We start from the raw sequence: 12,475 nt of genomic DNA on the forward strand, positions 1-12,475 counted from the left end.
GGCAGGGCTATAGTGACAGGGGATTCAATGATCAGAGGTTCAGGCAGGCACTTCTGTGGTCACAGACATGAATCCAGGATGGTATGTTACCTCCCTGGTGCCAGGATCCGCGATTATCATGGAGCAGCTGCAGGACATTCTGGAGCTGGAGGGTAAAGTCAGTGGTTGTGGAACACACCGATACCAATGTCATCACTAAACAAAGGGATGAGGTGCTGAAAGCTGGATATAGGGAGATCATGGATACAGTAAAATGTAGCTCCTGAAATAAAATAATGTCAGACTTATTCATAGTGCCATGTGCTAGTGAGAGCAGGAATAAGAGGATAGATCAGATGGACGTGTGACTGGCGAAATGGTGGACCAGAGAAGAGTTTAGATTCTTCAGGCACTGGGACCGTTTCTGGGTGGGTCCTGTACCAGCCTGACCGGTTACCCCTGGGCAGAGCTGGGAGAAATCTCCTGGTGGAGGCTTTTGCCAGTCCCATTGGTGTCGTTTCAACTAGTCTAACAGGGGGATGGGAACTAAAGTGTAGGCTTAGATGGGTCAGATTCAGGACAGGCAATGGGAGGTAGAATATTAATGATGTAGTCAGCGGCTCAGAAAGCCAAAGGAAAGGAGGATTAAATGAGGATTGAATCCCTCTTCATCCATCAGTCCTGCCATCCCAGGAATTATAGTCAGCAAAATATGGAGCTGTATAGCTCTCTGAGTCTAAGCGCTTGAGCAAAATGGGTGAAATCCACAAGAAAAATCAAAAAGTGCTGGAGATCCTCAGCAGGTCGGGCAGCATCCGAAACGCTGACAGATGCAGGAAACATTGCAGCCTTGAAGAAGTGTTGAGATGATCACACCAGGCTCTACAATGTCGGTTACACGCTGAGTGCCAGAACTTGGGACTAAAATTAATAGGTGCTTGATGACCAGCATGAATACGATGGGGTTGGAAAGGTGTCATTTCGCGTCAGGACTATTCATCAGGGCTGACAAAGGGTTCCGACCCAAAACATCAACCTTCCTGCTCCTCTGATGCAGCCTGACCTGCTGCACTTCCCCAGATCCACATTGTATGGACTCTAACTTCCAGCATCTGCAGCCCATAACTATCTCCATATACCAGGACTCAGGCTTGTGACCCTCCTTTACTTTCTCAATATAACCAGGATAGCTCTCCTTGGGAAAGGGGAACAAAGGTATACACAGTACTCCAGGTGTGGTCTCACCAAGGCCATTCCAGAAAGGGATCCCTGCTACTGTACACGAATCCTCTCTCTAGGAAGGTCACACATCATTTGCATTCTCCACTGCTTCCCACTCCTGCCTGCTTCCGAAAAGAGGGAATCGCCGAGAAACATGGAATCAAATGAGGTCAGAGTCTCTGGTATAAAACTGTTGAACACAATGCCCCCATCTTCTACATAACTGGCCATCAAGCGCACGTGCCTGGTGTGATAATCTAACCACTTCTTCAAGGCTGCAATGTTTCCTGCATCTGTCAGCGTTTCAGATGCTGCCAGACCTGCTGAGGATTTCCAGCACTTTCAGTTTTCTCTGCTGTAGAGTGCTGAAAGGGGGGATTTGCAGTTGAGAAATTCAAATTGAACTTCATGTTCAGTTTTGATAGTTACTTGATCCGTGCCGATCTGAATATCATTGGCCTTTTCATCTGGATGGAAAGGTGTGCATTCTGCCCGTGGACGAATATTTCAAATGTCAGTGTGATTGGGGAAAAAAGTACTGAGACAGTGAAGTCCATGTTAGCGTGGGGACTGTGGAGAGAGATTTCATTGGTTTTTGAAAGTCTAAAAAATCATGGCACGTTTCCCAGGAACAGTTAAGCCACTGGTTTTGTATGAGGACAATTAACCATGAAACCAGAAAGACAAAAGGATTCCTGCATCATGGAAAAAGCTATGAAAATGGGATTGTTGTTACGGGGTAAATTATTGATCATTGATTGTAATCCATTGGCGTTGTCAGGTCTGTTCCAACGCCGTGGGGAAACACTGGAAATGTGATGAATGCAGTGTCGGTTTCAGTTATTAAACTGGAAAAGGTGCAGAAGAAATTTCCAAGGATGATGCCAGGGCTCAGGGGTCTGAGTTACAGGGAGAGGTTGGACAAGCGAGGGCTTTTTTGTTTAGAGCAGAGGAAACCGAGGGGGAATATTTTATAGAAGTGTATATGATCATGAGAGGCGTGGGTAAGGTGAATGCACTCAGTCTTTTTCCCAGGGAACCAAGGACTGGAGGGCATCAGTTTAAGGTTAGAGGAGAAAGAATAAAAGGGAAGGTGAGGAGCAACTGTTTTACACAGAGGGTGGAATGTATATGGAATGAGCTACCAGTGGAAGTGGTTGAGGCGGGTACACTAAAAACATGTAAAAGGCATTTGGACAAATAGATGGATAGCAAAGTTTCAGAAGCAGATGGGCCAAGTGCAGGGAAATGGGGTTAGCGTGGATGGACATTCTGATTGGCATCGGCCATTTTGGGCCAAAGGGCCTGTCTCTGCTGTAGGATGCTGTAACTAAGTGCATTTGCTATTTCTCCCCCGAACTCTGTTGGTATCCTGGGATGTATTCCATTAGTGGAAGGAGACTTGTCTACCGTTAGCGCCATTAGCTTGCCCAGCTCTAACTCTTTCTTGATTATGGTCGTTTCTAGATCCTCACCTTCCTCAGTCTCCTTGTCAATTACTGGCATGTTCTTCGTGTTCTCCACTGTGACGACTGACTGCTGTGTCCTCATCTTCCTGAACCCTGCTGGACAGGAATTACAAAGCACAAAACTCTGAGAGGTCTTCTTTGAGTCTTTATTGATGAGACATGGTAGTTACCTGGGTATTTTACGTGCAAAACGCCTTTCGGCAGCGTCAGGTCCGATGTACGGCTCCCATTCTTCTACCTTTATGATTTGTGACTTTGCATAGAGACTGTCTCTCAGGATTATCTCCACGGCAACAACAGTTAAAAACTCTAGTTCAGTTAAACTCTGTGGTTAAACCACACACCACTCCCCCCACACCCCCGTGGCTCCCTCAATTATCTGACAGGCACTTCAGTTTCAGTGGGGCTGTCTATTGGGATGCTGATGTGGATGAGCCGGGGTTGGAGTGGGGTGGACAAAGTTAAAAACCACACATCACCAGGTTATAGTCCGACAGGTTTATTTGGAAGTACAAGCTTTTTGGGGTGTGCTGTGATTTTTAACTTGATCAGGATTATCTCTCTGGTAACTGTTAAATGCTTCAACAATTAGAGAGGCCATATGTTCACCAAACAATAGGTTTCCCTCTAGCAGTGTAAACTGCTATTCTGTCCCTGGGGATAGCTACTCATCACTATTTATACCCAATCCAATCAAGCTTTCAGTTGACCTTTGAAGTTTTTCTAATCTCCTAATTTCTCCTTGGTCATTGCCAATTTGTATGCCTTCTATTTCAATTTGATAGACTCCCTTATTTCCTTAGACATGGCAGCTTACTCCTTTTCCGACAGTCCTTCCTTTTCACTGATATATACTTTTGCTGAGCACTTCGAAAAATTGCTTTGGTATTCCTCCACTGTCTGTAAACTATCGCATCGAAAAGTCTTTGCTCCCAGTCTACATTACCAACTCCTGCCTCATCCTATTGTAGTCTTCTTTGTTTTAGCACAGGATCTTCGGACTGCATTTAATCTACCCGCTTTCCATCTGTGTTCTAAATTCAAACAGATTTATCACGCGGCTTTTGTCAGATTACGAGGTGAGGCGATGTTTCCTGGGTGTTTTGGTTTTCATTATCAATGACCTTGGCTTTGTAATAAATTACAGAATAGATATTCACAACAGAGTATTCTGGACAGTGTGAATGTACCACACTGTCTATAACCATAAATCACTGTTACCCCTCAGTTTAAAATTGTAAAATCATTATCTTCTACACACTTCCTCACTATCTCAGTTTTGAATGCTATTCCACTTGACTACCCTACATTTTCCAAAAATCTCCTTTGGTGAAGTTAGTGATTTTTGGATTCAGCTTTTCAGTTATTACCGCAAGAAGATAAGTACTGGGCACAGGAGAGGCAATGCAGCCCTTCGAACCAGCTCCACCATTTAATACCATGATGATTGAGCTCACCTCGGTCTCAGCTGGATTTTCCCGCCTGCGCGCTCTCTCTCTCTCTCTCTCTCTCACACCCTTCAGCTCATTGCAAATTAAAAATCTGTATCTGTCCATTAAATGAGCTCATTGTCTTGGCATCCACTGCGTTTTGAATAGGGAATTCCACAGATTCATAACACATCGAGATAGGTATATTCTTCTTCATGAGAATAAAATAGAATCCCTACAGTGCAGAAGCAGGGTATTCATCCATCGAGTCCACACCAATCCTATAATTCAGACCCACCCATTCCCAGTATTTCCCATGGTTAATGGTTTAACCTGCACATGCATGGACACTGTGGTTTAGCATGGCGAATCCACCTAACCTGCACATCTTTGGACTTTGGGAAGAAGCTGGAACACCAACCAAAACCATGCACCCACTGGGAGAACGTGGAAACTCCACACAGTCACCTAAGGCTTGAATCAAACCAGGGTCTCTGAAGCTGTGAGGCAGAGGTGCTAGCCACTGAGCCACCTCTGCCTAAAACTGCTTCCCCTTATTGACCCCTCCACCCCGCAATTGACTGAATCTATATTCCTTACGTCAGAAATTGGGTTGTCTAACCAGATGTCTCAGTAAAACTCAGTAAAACCCAGTGACAAGCCATATGTCCTGTCTGTCTGAATGGGGATCCTATACATAACACCCTTCCACCCCACACGTTTCATTCACTTTCCAGAGACAGGGCTCCAGTGACTTCATGGGGACTGCAACTCCCATAATTCCTGAGGCAGGAACCACAGGTGTATGGGGAAACCTGGCACTGTACATGTACAGAATGTGGGCAGGTTTTGGAGCATGTGTTTTGTGGTAATTAGGGGAAAGTATTTCACACTGTGATTGGCTAGAGGAGGAACGTATCTGCTTGTCGTATTGATCAGTTGGGGGGGTTAAAGTGTCACTACACCCTCGTGGGACTACTCTCCATCCCCAGTTCGTTGTAATGCTGGGAATAATCTAAAGGGAAACAAGGAAGAATCTGACCCATTCTCCCAGACTGAAGGTTCCTCTTCTGTCCAGGATCTGCCACCTCCCTTTCTGTTTCCGTCTGTTTCATTCTGCTCTTACATTATTGACTTGCAGCAACTGAAGGGAAAGCAAGTGAACCCAGAAAGGGTGCAGAGTCTAACCAGGGACGGGAAGTGGTGTCATGGATCTGTTTATCAGTAACCCCATGAGAATGAGGAGGGTGTACATTAGGGGGTAGTAGAGTCAGAATGGTGGGAGAGAGTAAGTGGGCTGGAGGGTTAAAGCTTTGGGGGAAGAAAGGGGAAAAAGGTATTCCAGAGAAACTAGAATAGTCTGTTCTGAATTTCTAATCTGTGCATATTCCTTTACACAGGGTGCTAGATGGTGAAGATTTGCAGGCTGAAATCTCAAAATCATGTGCCGATCGTGATAAAGTTAACCAACATTTGAAGAACCAAAGATGGAGAATCACTCGGCCAAAATCCTGCAACACTCTCCCTCCCAGCATTGTCGGTCTATCTGCACCAAATGGACTGTGAATGGTTCAAGACAGCAGCTCACTACCATCTTCTCAAGGGGAACGAGAGATGGGGAATAAATGCTGGCTGAGACAGTGATGCCCATATCCTGGAAACGGTTTCTATCTCGAGTTGCTGAAACCCAGTTGATGTTACTGCAGGATGATGAGGGACGCTGAGTGTGTCCTCCAGGAAGAGCACCATCACATTACCCCTGCCTATACCCAGCAATAACACAGCAACATCGCTGGTATAAAAGGCAGTGAAGCCCAAGGATGACTGAAATATAGTTCATCAAGGTAAAGTCATGAAAGGGGATTGGAACAGAGCAGGAACAGGAGACTGAGCTGGATGGTCAGCTGTTTCCCATTGAATGGTGGAGCCAGATTCAAAGGTCGAATGGCCTTCTCCTGCTGCTATCTCCCAGGTATGTATATAGCCATGGATCCCGGGGAGGAAGAAGTAGTCAGGGCAGGAATTCTGCAGGAGATTGCACTTCCACCTCTGTTTTCAGTGAGGGATGGTTTGATGGATTTTTTAACATTTATCTTTAACGCAAGGTTTGTGAATTTGTTTTTTTTTAAGTACAAGTTCATTCCACAATAAATAAAACTTAAAGAATCGAAACTATCTGCATATAACAGTTTTTAAAATTTCAAATGCCCTTTAAACAAAATCCTGTCTACTCCCGGACCCCATCACATTTCAGTTACTCAAACTCCAGGGAAATATTCCTTCCCTCTCTGAACCTTTGGTTTGATTTAACTATTTTCAGTTCTCGTTCTGTGAGCTGTGAAGCATTTTTCTCCCATTTCTCCTACCCAGAAGTGTTATCTCACACAGCTGAGCAACCTTCCCACCATCAACATCATTATTCCAGTATTCTGCTTTTTGTTAACGTACAATCACCAGCAGTAGCACACCAGTGTCATCAGTTGAATATTTCCAAACAAAGCCCATTATGGGCAAAGCAAACCATCACAAGTGACAGAGTGGGAAGGGACTAAATCAAAGTAGAGTTGGGGGTGAGGGGGTGGTAGTGGCGGTGGAGAGAAAGCACTGTATCCCCTGTGGTGCCCACCTCTATCTAATGGCATAGAGAGCATTGATACACCCCACATGCCCCTTCTCCAAGGAGACCCTGAGAATATTCTTTATCCTCAATCATAGAATATAATCCCTACAGTGTGGAAGGAGAGAATTGGTCCATCAAATCCCACCAACCATCTGAAGAACATCCCGCCCAGAGCACTCCATCCCTGTAACACTGCATTTCCCATGGCTGATTCACTTAGTCTGCAAATTCTGAAGACTGTGGACAATTTATGACGACCGATCCACCTAACCTGCATATCTTTGAATTGTGGGAGAAAACCAGCGCACATGGAGGAGACCCACACTATTATGGGGAGAATGTGGATACCCCACATAGGCCGTTGACCAAGGCTGGACTCCAACCTTTTACCTGGTGCTGTGAGACAGCAGTGCTATGATCACAATTTAAATCAACACAGATGAACCCTGCTCATTGTCACATTGCTGTTTGTGGTGACCTACTGCCCAGAGAGGCATCCTGAGGTTCAGAAAGTAGCAATATAAATTCAGTCAACTCCAGCCCAGTTAATGTGGTTAACAACAACAACATCAATACTCCAGCAGTGTCATCATGTACAAGGTCCACTCCTGACTCTGATGGACAGTAACTGCAGAATCAGAGTCCTGCAGTGATGTGTGAACTCTACACCATACGGAGCAGGGGGATGACCACTTCCCTGTGTGCACTCACTGGTCTCTCAGTCGTGTTGAGTCTCAGCACATCCCTTGTCACACAGAGATTGAAACAGCTCCTACCCAGTGTGAACCCGCTGGTGTCTTGGGTCAGGATGAATCACTGAATCCCCTCTCCCACACTGACCATCTGAATGGCCTCTCCCCTGTGTGGGCTCACTGGGGTCTCAGGGGGTCAGGATGAATCACTGAATCCCCTCTCACACACTGACCATCTGAGTGGCCTCTCCCCCTGTGTGGACTCACTGGGGTCTCAGGGGGTCAGGATGAATCACTGAATCCCCTCTCCCACCCTGACCATCTGAATGTCCTCTCCCCCTGTGTGGGCTCACTGGGGTCTCAGGGAGTCAGGATGAATCACTGAATCCCCTCTCCCACCCTGACCATCTGAATGGCCTCTCCCCTGTGTGGGCTCACTGGGGTCTCAGGGGGTCAGGATGAATCACTGAATCCCCTCTCCCACACTGACCATCTGATTGGCCTCTCCCCTGTGTGGGCTCACTGGGGTCTCAGGGGGTCAGGATGAATCACTGAATCCCCTCTCTCAGACTGACCATCTGAATGGCCTCTCCCCTGTGTGGGCTCACTGGGGTCTCAGCAGGTGGTGCATTTGAGTGAATCTCTCCCCACATTGGGAGCAAGTGAATGGTCATTCTCCAGAGTGAGCTCGCTGGTGTTTCAGCAGATCAGAGGACTGAGTGAATCCTTTCCCACACATGGAGCAGGTGAAGGATCTAAATCCATTGTGCCCCCTCTGGTGCCTCAGCAGATTGTAAGATCGAGTAAATCCCTTCCCATACGTGAGGCAGGTGAACAGCCTCTCCCCAGTGTGACTGTGTCAGTGAGTGTCCCACTGGGAGGGGTAAGTAAATTTCTTCCCACAGTCCCCACATTTACACAGCTTCGCCCTGGTCCCGTTACATTGGTGTTTTCGCAGATCACATGACCGGTTAAATATTCGACAACCTGCCTAACATGGGAATGATTTCTCTGAGCTAGGAATGCTGCTTTCCCCTTTTCATATTACTGATAAGGATCAGGACCTGCAGAATTGGACGACTCTGCAGTTGATGCGATGTTAAAGCTGAGTTTTCCATCTGAGAACTCTCTCTCTCTGTGAAACAAGTTTTTCCCTATTATTACTACAACTGCCAACACCAGCTCTCCCTTCAGCTCTCCTGAATTTCTAAATTTGGACTAATGCAAAGGCCTCAGTAATGTGCTTTTCTCTCACTTGTTTCTGAAAGTAAATTGGAGCCATTTTGAATAAATTTATACACTTTACCAGCAGAACTCATGCCTACTCTGTCATTTACAATTTGTAACCTCTGGGAAATTTGTTACCACCTTCGATGACCGTTATAACGCTCTGCCCACTTCTCTGGAGCCAGGATAAGTCAATTCTAACAATTACCAATAGATTGGATCTGAACAGAATGTCCCCACAACAGTAGGCACTCTGACACTCAGTGCCCATCATTTAAGTTCTTTTTCTTAAAACCCCACATGTGTCTGGCAATCTGGCAATACAATTGAAGATATTTTATACAGTAGCCTTTCAGTCTCAATTGCCAGTTCCAGTCCTTGAAGCAGCCAGGAACACGCTATAGTGACTTGAATTCTAACAGCAGCATCGCCTTGGCAGAAGAGATTGAGGAGAATGAAGCTGTCTTCTCTGGACTATCTAAACATGGAACACTTCAAATGAACAAACATCTTAAAGAGATCAATATGCTAGATACAGCAAGGGTGTGTGCCCTGGCTGGTGTGTCTGGAATGAAATAAGCACTAACTGTGGTATCTTTACCCAGCATCCCCTTTAGCTGCACAAATGTTTAACATTTATTTGCTGCTCTAATTCCACTCTCTTGATCACTCCCCTTTGTAACTTCTGTAATATTGACAGCCGTGCAAATTGGTAACATTTGATTCAATCCATCCCAAAACCTCTCTGTATCTGTGTCTCACTTTTTTTCACTGAGACCCTCATTCAATCTGAACTCTTTACAAACCCTGCCCTGATATTTCCTTAGAGGGCTCAGAATGAAATGTTCACAGAATTGTTAATGCAGAAAGGAGGCTGCTTAACTCATCAGCTCTCCAAAGGTAAGAGGGCTGAGAGGTAAATAAGAGGGGTGTGTGGGGTTGGTGGGATGGGAACTCGGAAGGCAATAGGTCGATGTAGATGGGAGGTAATGATGAGAGGGTGGAGTGGATAATTGGGAAGGAAGATAGACAGGCGGGACAGTTCAAGAGGCCAGTGTCGAGTTGGAGGGTTGGATCGGAGATAGGGTGGGGGGAGGGTAGATGAGCAAACCTTGATGCTGTGTGGTTGAAGGGTTAATGTGGAAGATAAGGTGTTATTCTTCCAGGCGTCGGGTGGCTGGGATTTGGCGATGGAGGCTGCCCAGAACCTGCATGTCCTTGGTGGAGTGGGGGAGGGCGTTGAAGTGGTCGTTGAGAGGGTGGTGGAGTTGTTTGGTGCATGTGTTCCAGAAATGTTCTCTGAATCAAGTTGGCATCCTGATTCCCCAATGTAGAGGAGACCACATCAAGAGCAAAGGATAAAATAGGTGAGGTATCTGGACGTGCAGGGAAATCTCTGCTGGATGTGGGAAGATCCTTTGGTGCCGTGAAGGGAAGGTGTGGGCACAGGTTTTACACCTCTTGAACTGGCAAGCAAAGGTTCTGGGAGTGGAGGGTGGGTTGGTGGGGAGCATGGATCCAATGAGGGAGTCGCAGAGGAAATGGTCTTTGTGGAATGCTGAAAGGGGTGGGAAGGGAAATATATCTCTGGTGCGGTCTGATCGAAGGTGGTGGAACTGGCAGAGGATGATATGGGTGGAAGGTGAGGACTGGGGGGGTTCTATCCTTGTTGCGTTGGAGGTTTGGGGTTCAAGAGTAGAGGTGCAGGAAGAGGAGGAAATACACTGGAGAGCATTGTTGACCACATGGCAGGAGAAATTGTGAATCCTTGAAAGAGGAGGCAATTTGGTATGTTCTGGAGTGTTCTGCCAGCTTGCATCAAGTTTCACTGGAACACTGCAGTAAGCTTGAGACAGAGATTTTGGCCAGGGAACAGTCTTGTATGTTAAAGAGCTGGTAACTGGAAGCTCAGGGTCTTTTTTGCAGCAGGACTTAGATCAGCAGCCACCATTTCCACCACCGCCACTGAGATGCTGCCAGACACAGGTTCCTGTGCCCTCCATTAACAGCTATGCACCCTCCCAGCAAGATCGTAATCCACTCCTTTGTCTTTCCAAATGTTCTGGTCTCCCTTTGCACTCCATCTCAACCTATTATTTACTCTTTATCCCCTATCTCCTGCAGTCCAAAGATATGCCAGTTCGGTAAATTGGCCAAGCTACATTTCCCGTAGTGTTCTGGGATGCATAGTTTAGGTGCATTAGTCAGGGGAAATGTAGAATAACAGGGTCGGGGAATGGGTTTGGGTGGGATAATCATCGGAGGGTGGGTGTGAGCGTGTTGGGCCGATGGCCCTGTTTCCACACGGTGGCTGGGAAAATTTAGAATTCCTACAATCGGATCTAAGGAAGGGTCACAGGTACCGGAATGACCCTTGGTGTGTGAAGGAGATGGAAACGGGAAAGGGGAAGTGGCAGCGGAAACCGAATGAAATGTACCAGTTTAGACTGGGAGGGGTTTAATTACACTGTACAGGTCGCTAGTCCTGAATTAGAAACTCCTGCTCCCACGTTTGCAGCAAATGGGAAAATGTCTGCAGCCCTCAGGCGATGATAGGTCCTGGGTTTTTGCCGCTATCTTTACTGGGGGCAAGGTACAGCGAGGCGCATGGACATGTCCTCTTCCTGGGTGGGGGCAGGCGATTTGAAGAGGAGCATTTACACATCAGACACATACCAAGGAAATATTTGTCTTTAATATTCATCTTGCACTGACTTTGAGCTTTGTCTTGTGAAATTTTTTTATCAGATATTAATTGAGAATAATTGAGACCGGGATCTCAAAAGCATGTTTCTACAGTCAGCGGAGTCATCAGGATCAGAATATCATTGGCATTTTACTGTGGAACGAGAAAGGTTTGTCTGTTCTGTCTGTCGAAAAGTAGCTCATACTTTTAGGTAAAAACAATGTCCTGTGGCCCAACATTTCAACTCCCCTCCCACTCAGCAATGACATGGAGGTCCTTGGCCTCCTTTACCGCCGCTCCCTCACTTCCCGATGCCTGGAGGAAGAACGCCTCATCTTCCGCCTTTGAACACTTAAACCACAGGGCATCAATGTAGACTTCACCAGTTTCCTCATTTCGCCTTCTCCTACCTCACCCCAGTTCCAAACTTCCAGCTCAGCACTGTCCCCATGACTTGTCCTACCTGCTTATCATCCTTTCCACCTATCCACTCCACCCTCCTCTCTGACCCATTACCTTCAGCATCACCCCACTCACCTATTGTACTCTTTCCTACGTTCTCCCCATCCCCACCCTCCTCTAATTTATCTGTCCACACTGCAGGCACCCTGTCTCTATTCCTGATGAAGGGCTTTTGCCCGAAACGTCGATTTTACTGCTCCTCGGATGCTGCCTGAACTGCTGTGCTTTTCCAGAACCACCCTATTCCAGACTCTAATTTTTGTCAAACAAATAGCAGGAAGATGTACAAATTCATGGTTGGATCACCTTTGGGGTATGTGCTCTGTTCTGGGCTGTGCAGCCCGGGAAGGAGATATTGCTCTGAGAGGGAACATAGATTTATCCAAACTCCACCTCGACTCTTTGCAGGAACTGTCATGTTTAGACCCAGTCAACCACTTCATGACTTTAACCTGTGAACTCCTTGTTTTCAATTCCCTGTAAATTTCCCATTAAAATTTCTTATGGACTCAAATTCCAGTAACCTTTCACGTGGAATTTTCCAGATTCTGACAATTATCTGTTCATCCAGAAATTGCTGAAGGCCATGTTGACGCTGAGTGCTGCTTGGCTCAATGAGAATGTTTTGGATTTGGGTGAAAACAGTGGGAGATGAGACAGGGTGAAGGTGACGCTGAAACTCAGTTTTA

The 12,475-nt window shown here is 46.4% G+C and overlaps 1 long non-coding RNA gene across 1 annotated transcript in view; it reads left to right on the forward strand.

Annotated features, from left to right (window-relative positions):
• LOC140489148 (uncharacterized) overlaps positions 1-11,487 on the forward strand; it is a 38,552-nt gene extending 27,065 nt beyond the window's left edge. The window contains exons 5-6 of the long non-coding RNA XR_011963098.1: positions 5,500-6,071; positions 11,387-11,487. This is a non-coding gene — a long non-coding RNA (uncharacterized lncRNA). The remainder of the gene's footprint in view (positions 1-5,499; positions 6,072-11,386) is intronic.
• Positions 11,488-12,475: the final 988 nt, after the last annotated feature.

Source organism: Chiloscyllium punctatum, chromosome 18, assembly GCF_047496795.1.
Source record: "Chiloscyllium punctatum isolate Juve2018m chromosome 18, sChiPun1.3, whole genome shotgun sequence".
In the NCBI taxonomy this organism is placed as follows: Eukaryota; Metazoa; Chordata; class Chondrichthyes; order Orectolobiformes; family Hemiscylliidae; genus Chiloscyllium; species Chiloscyllium punctatum.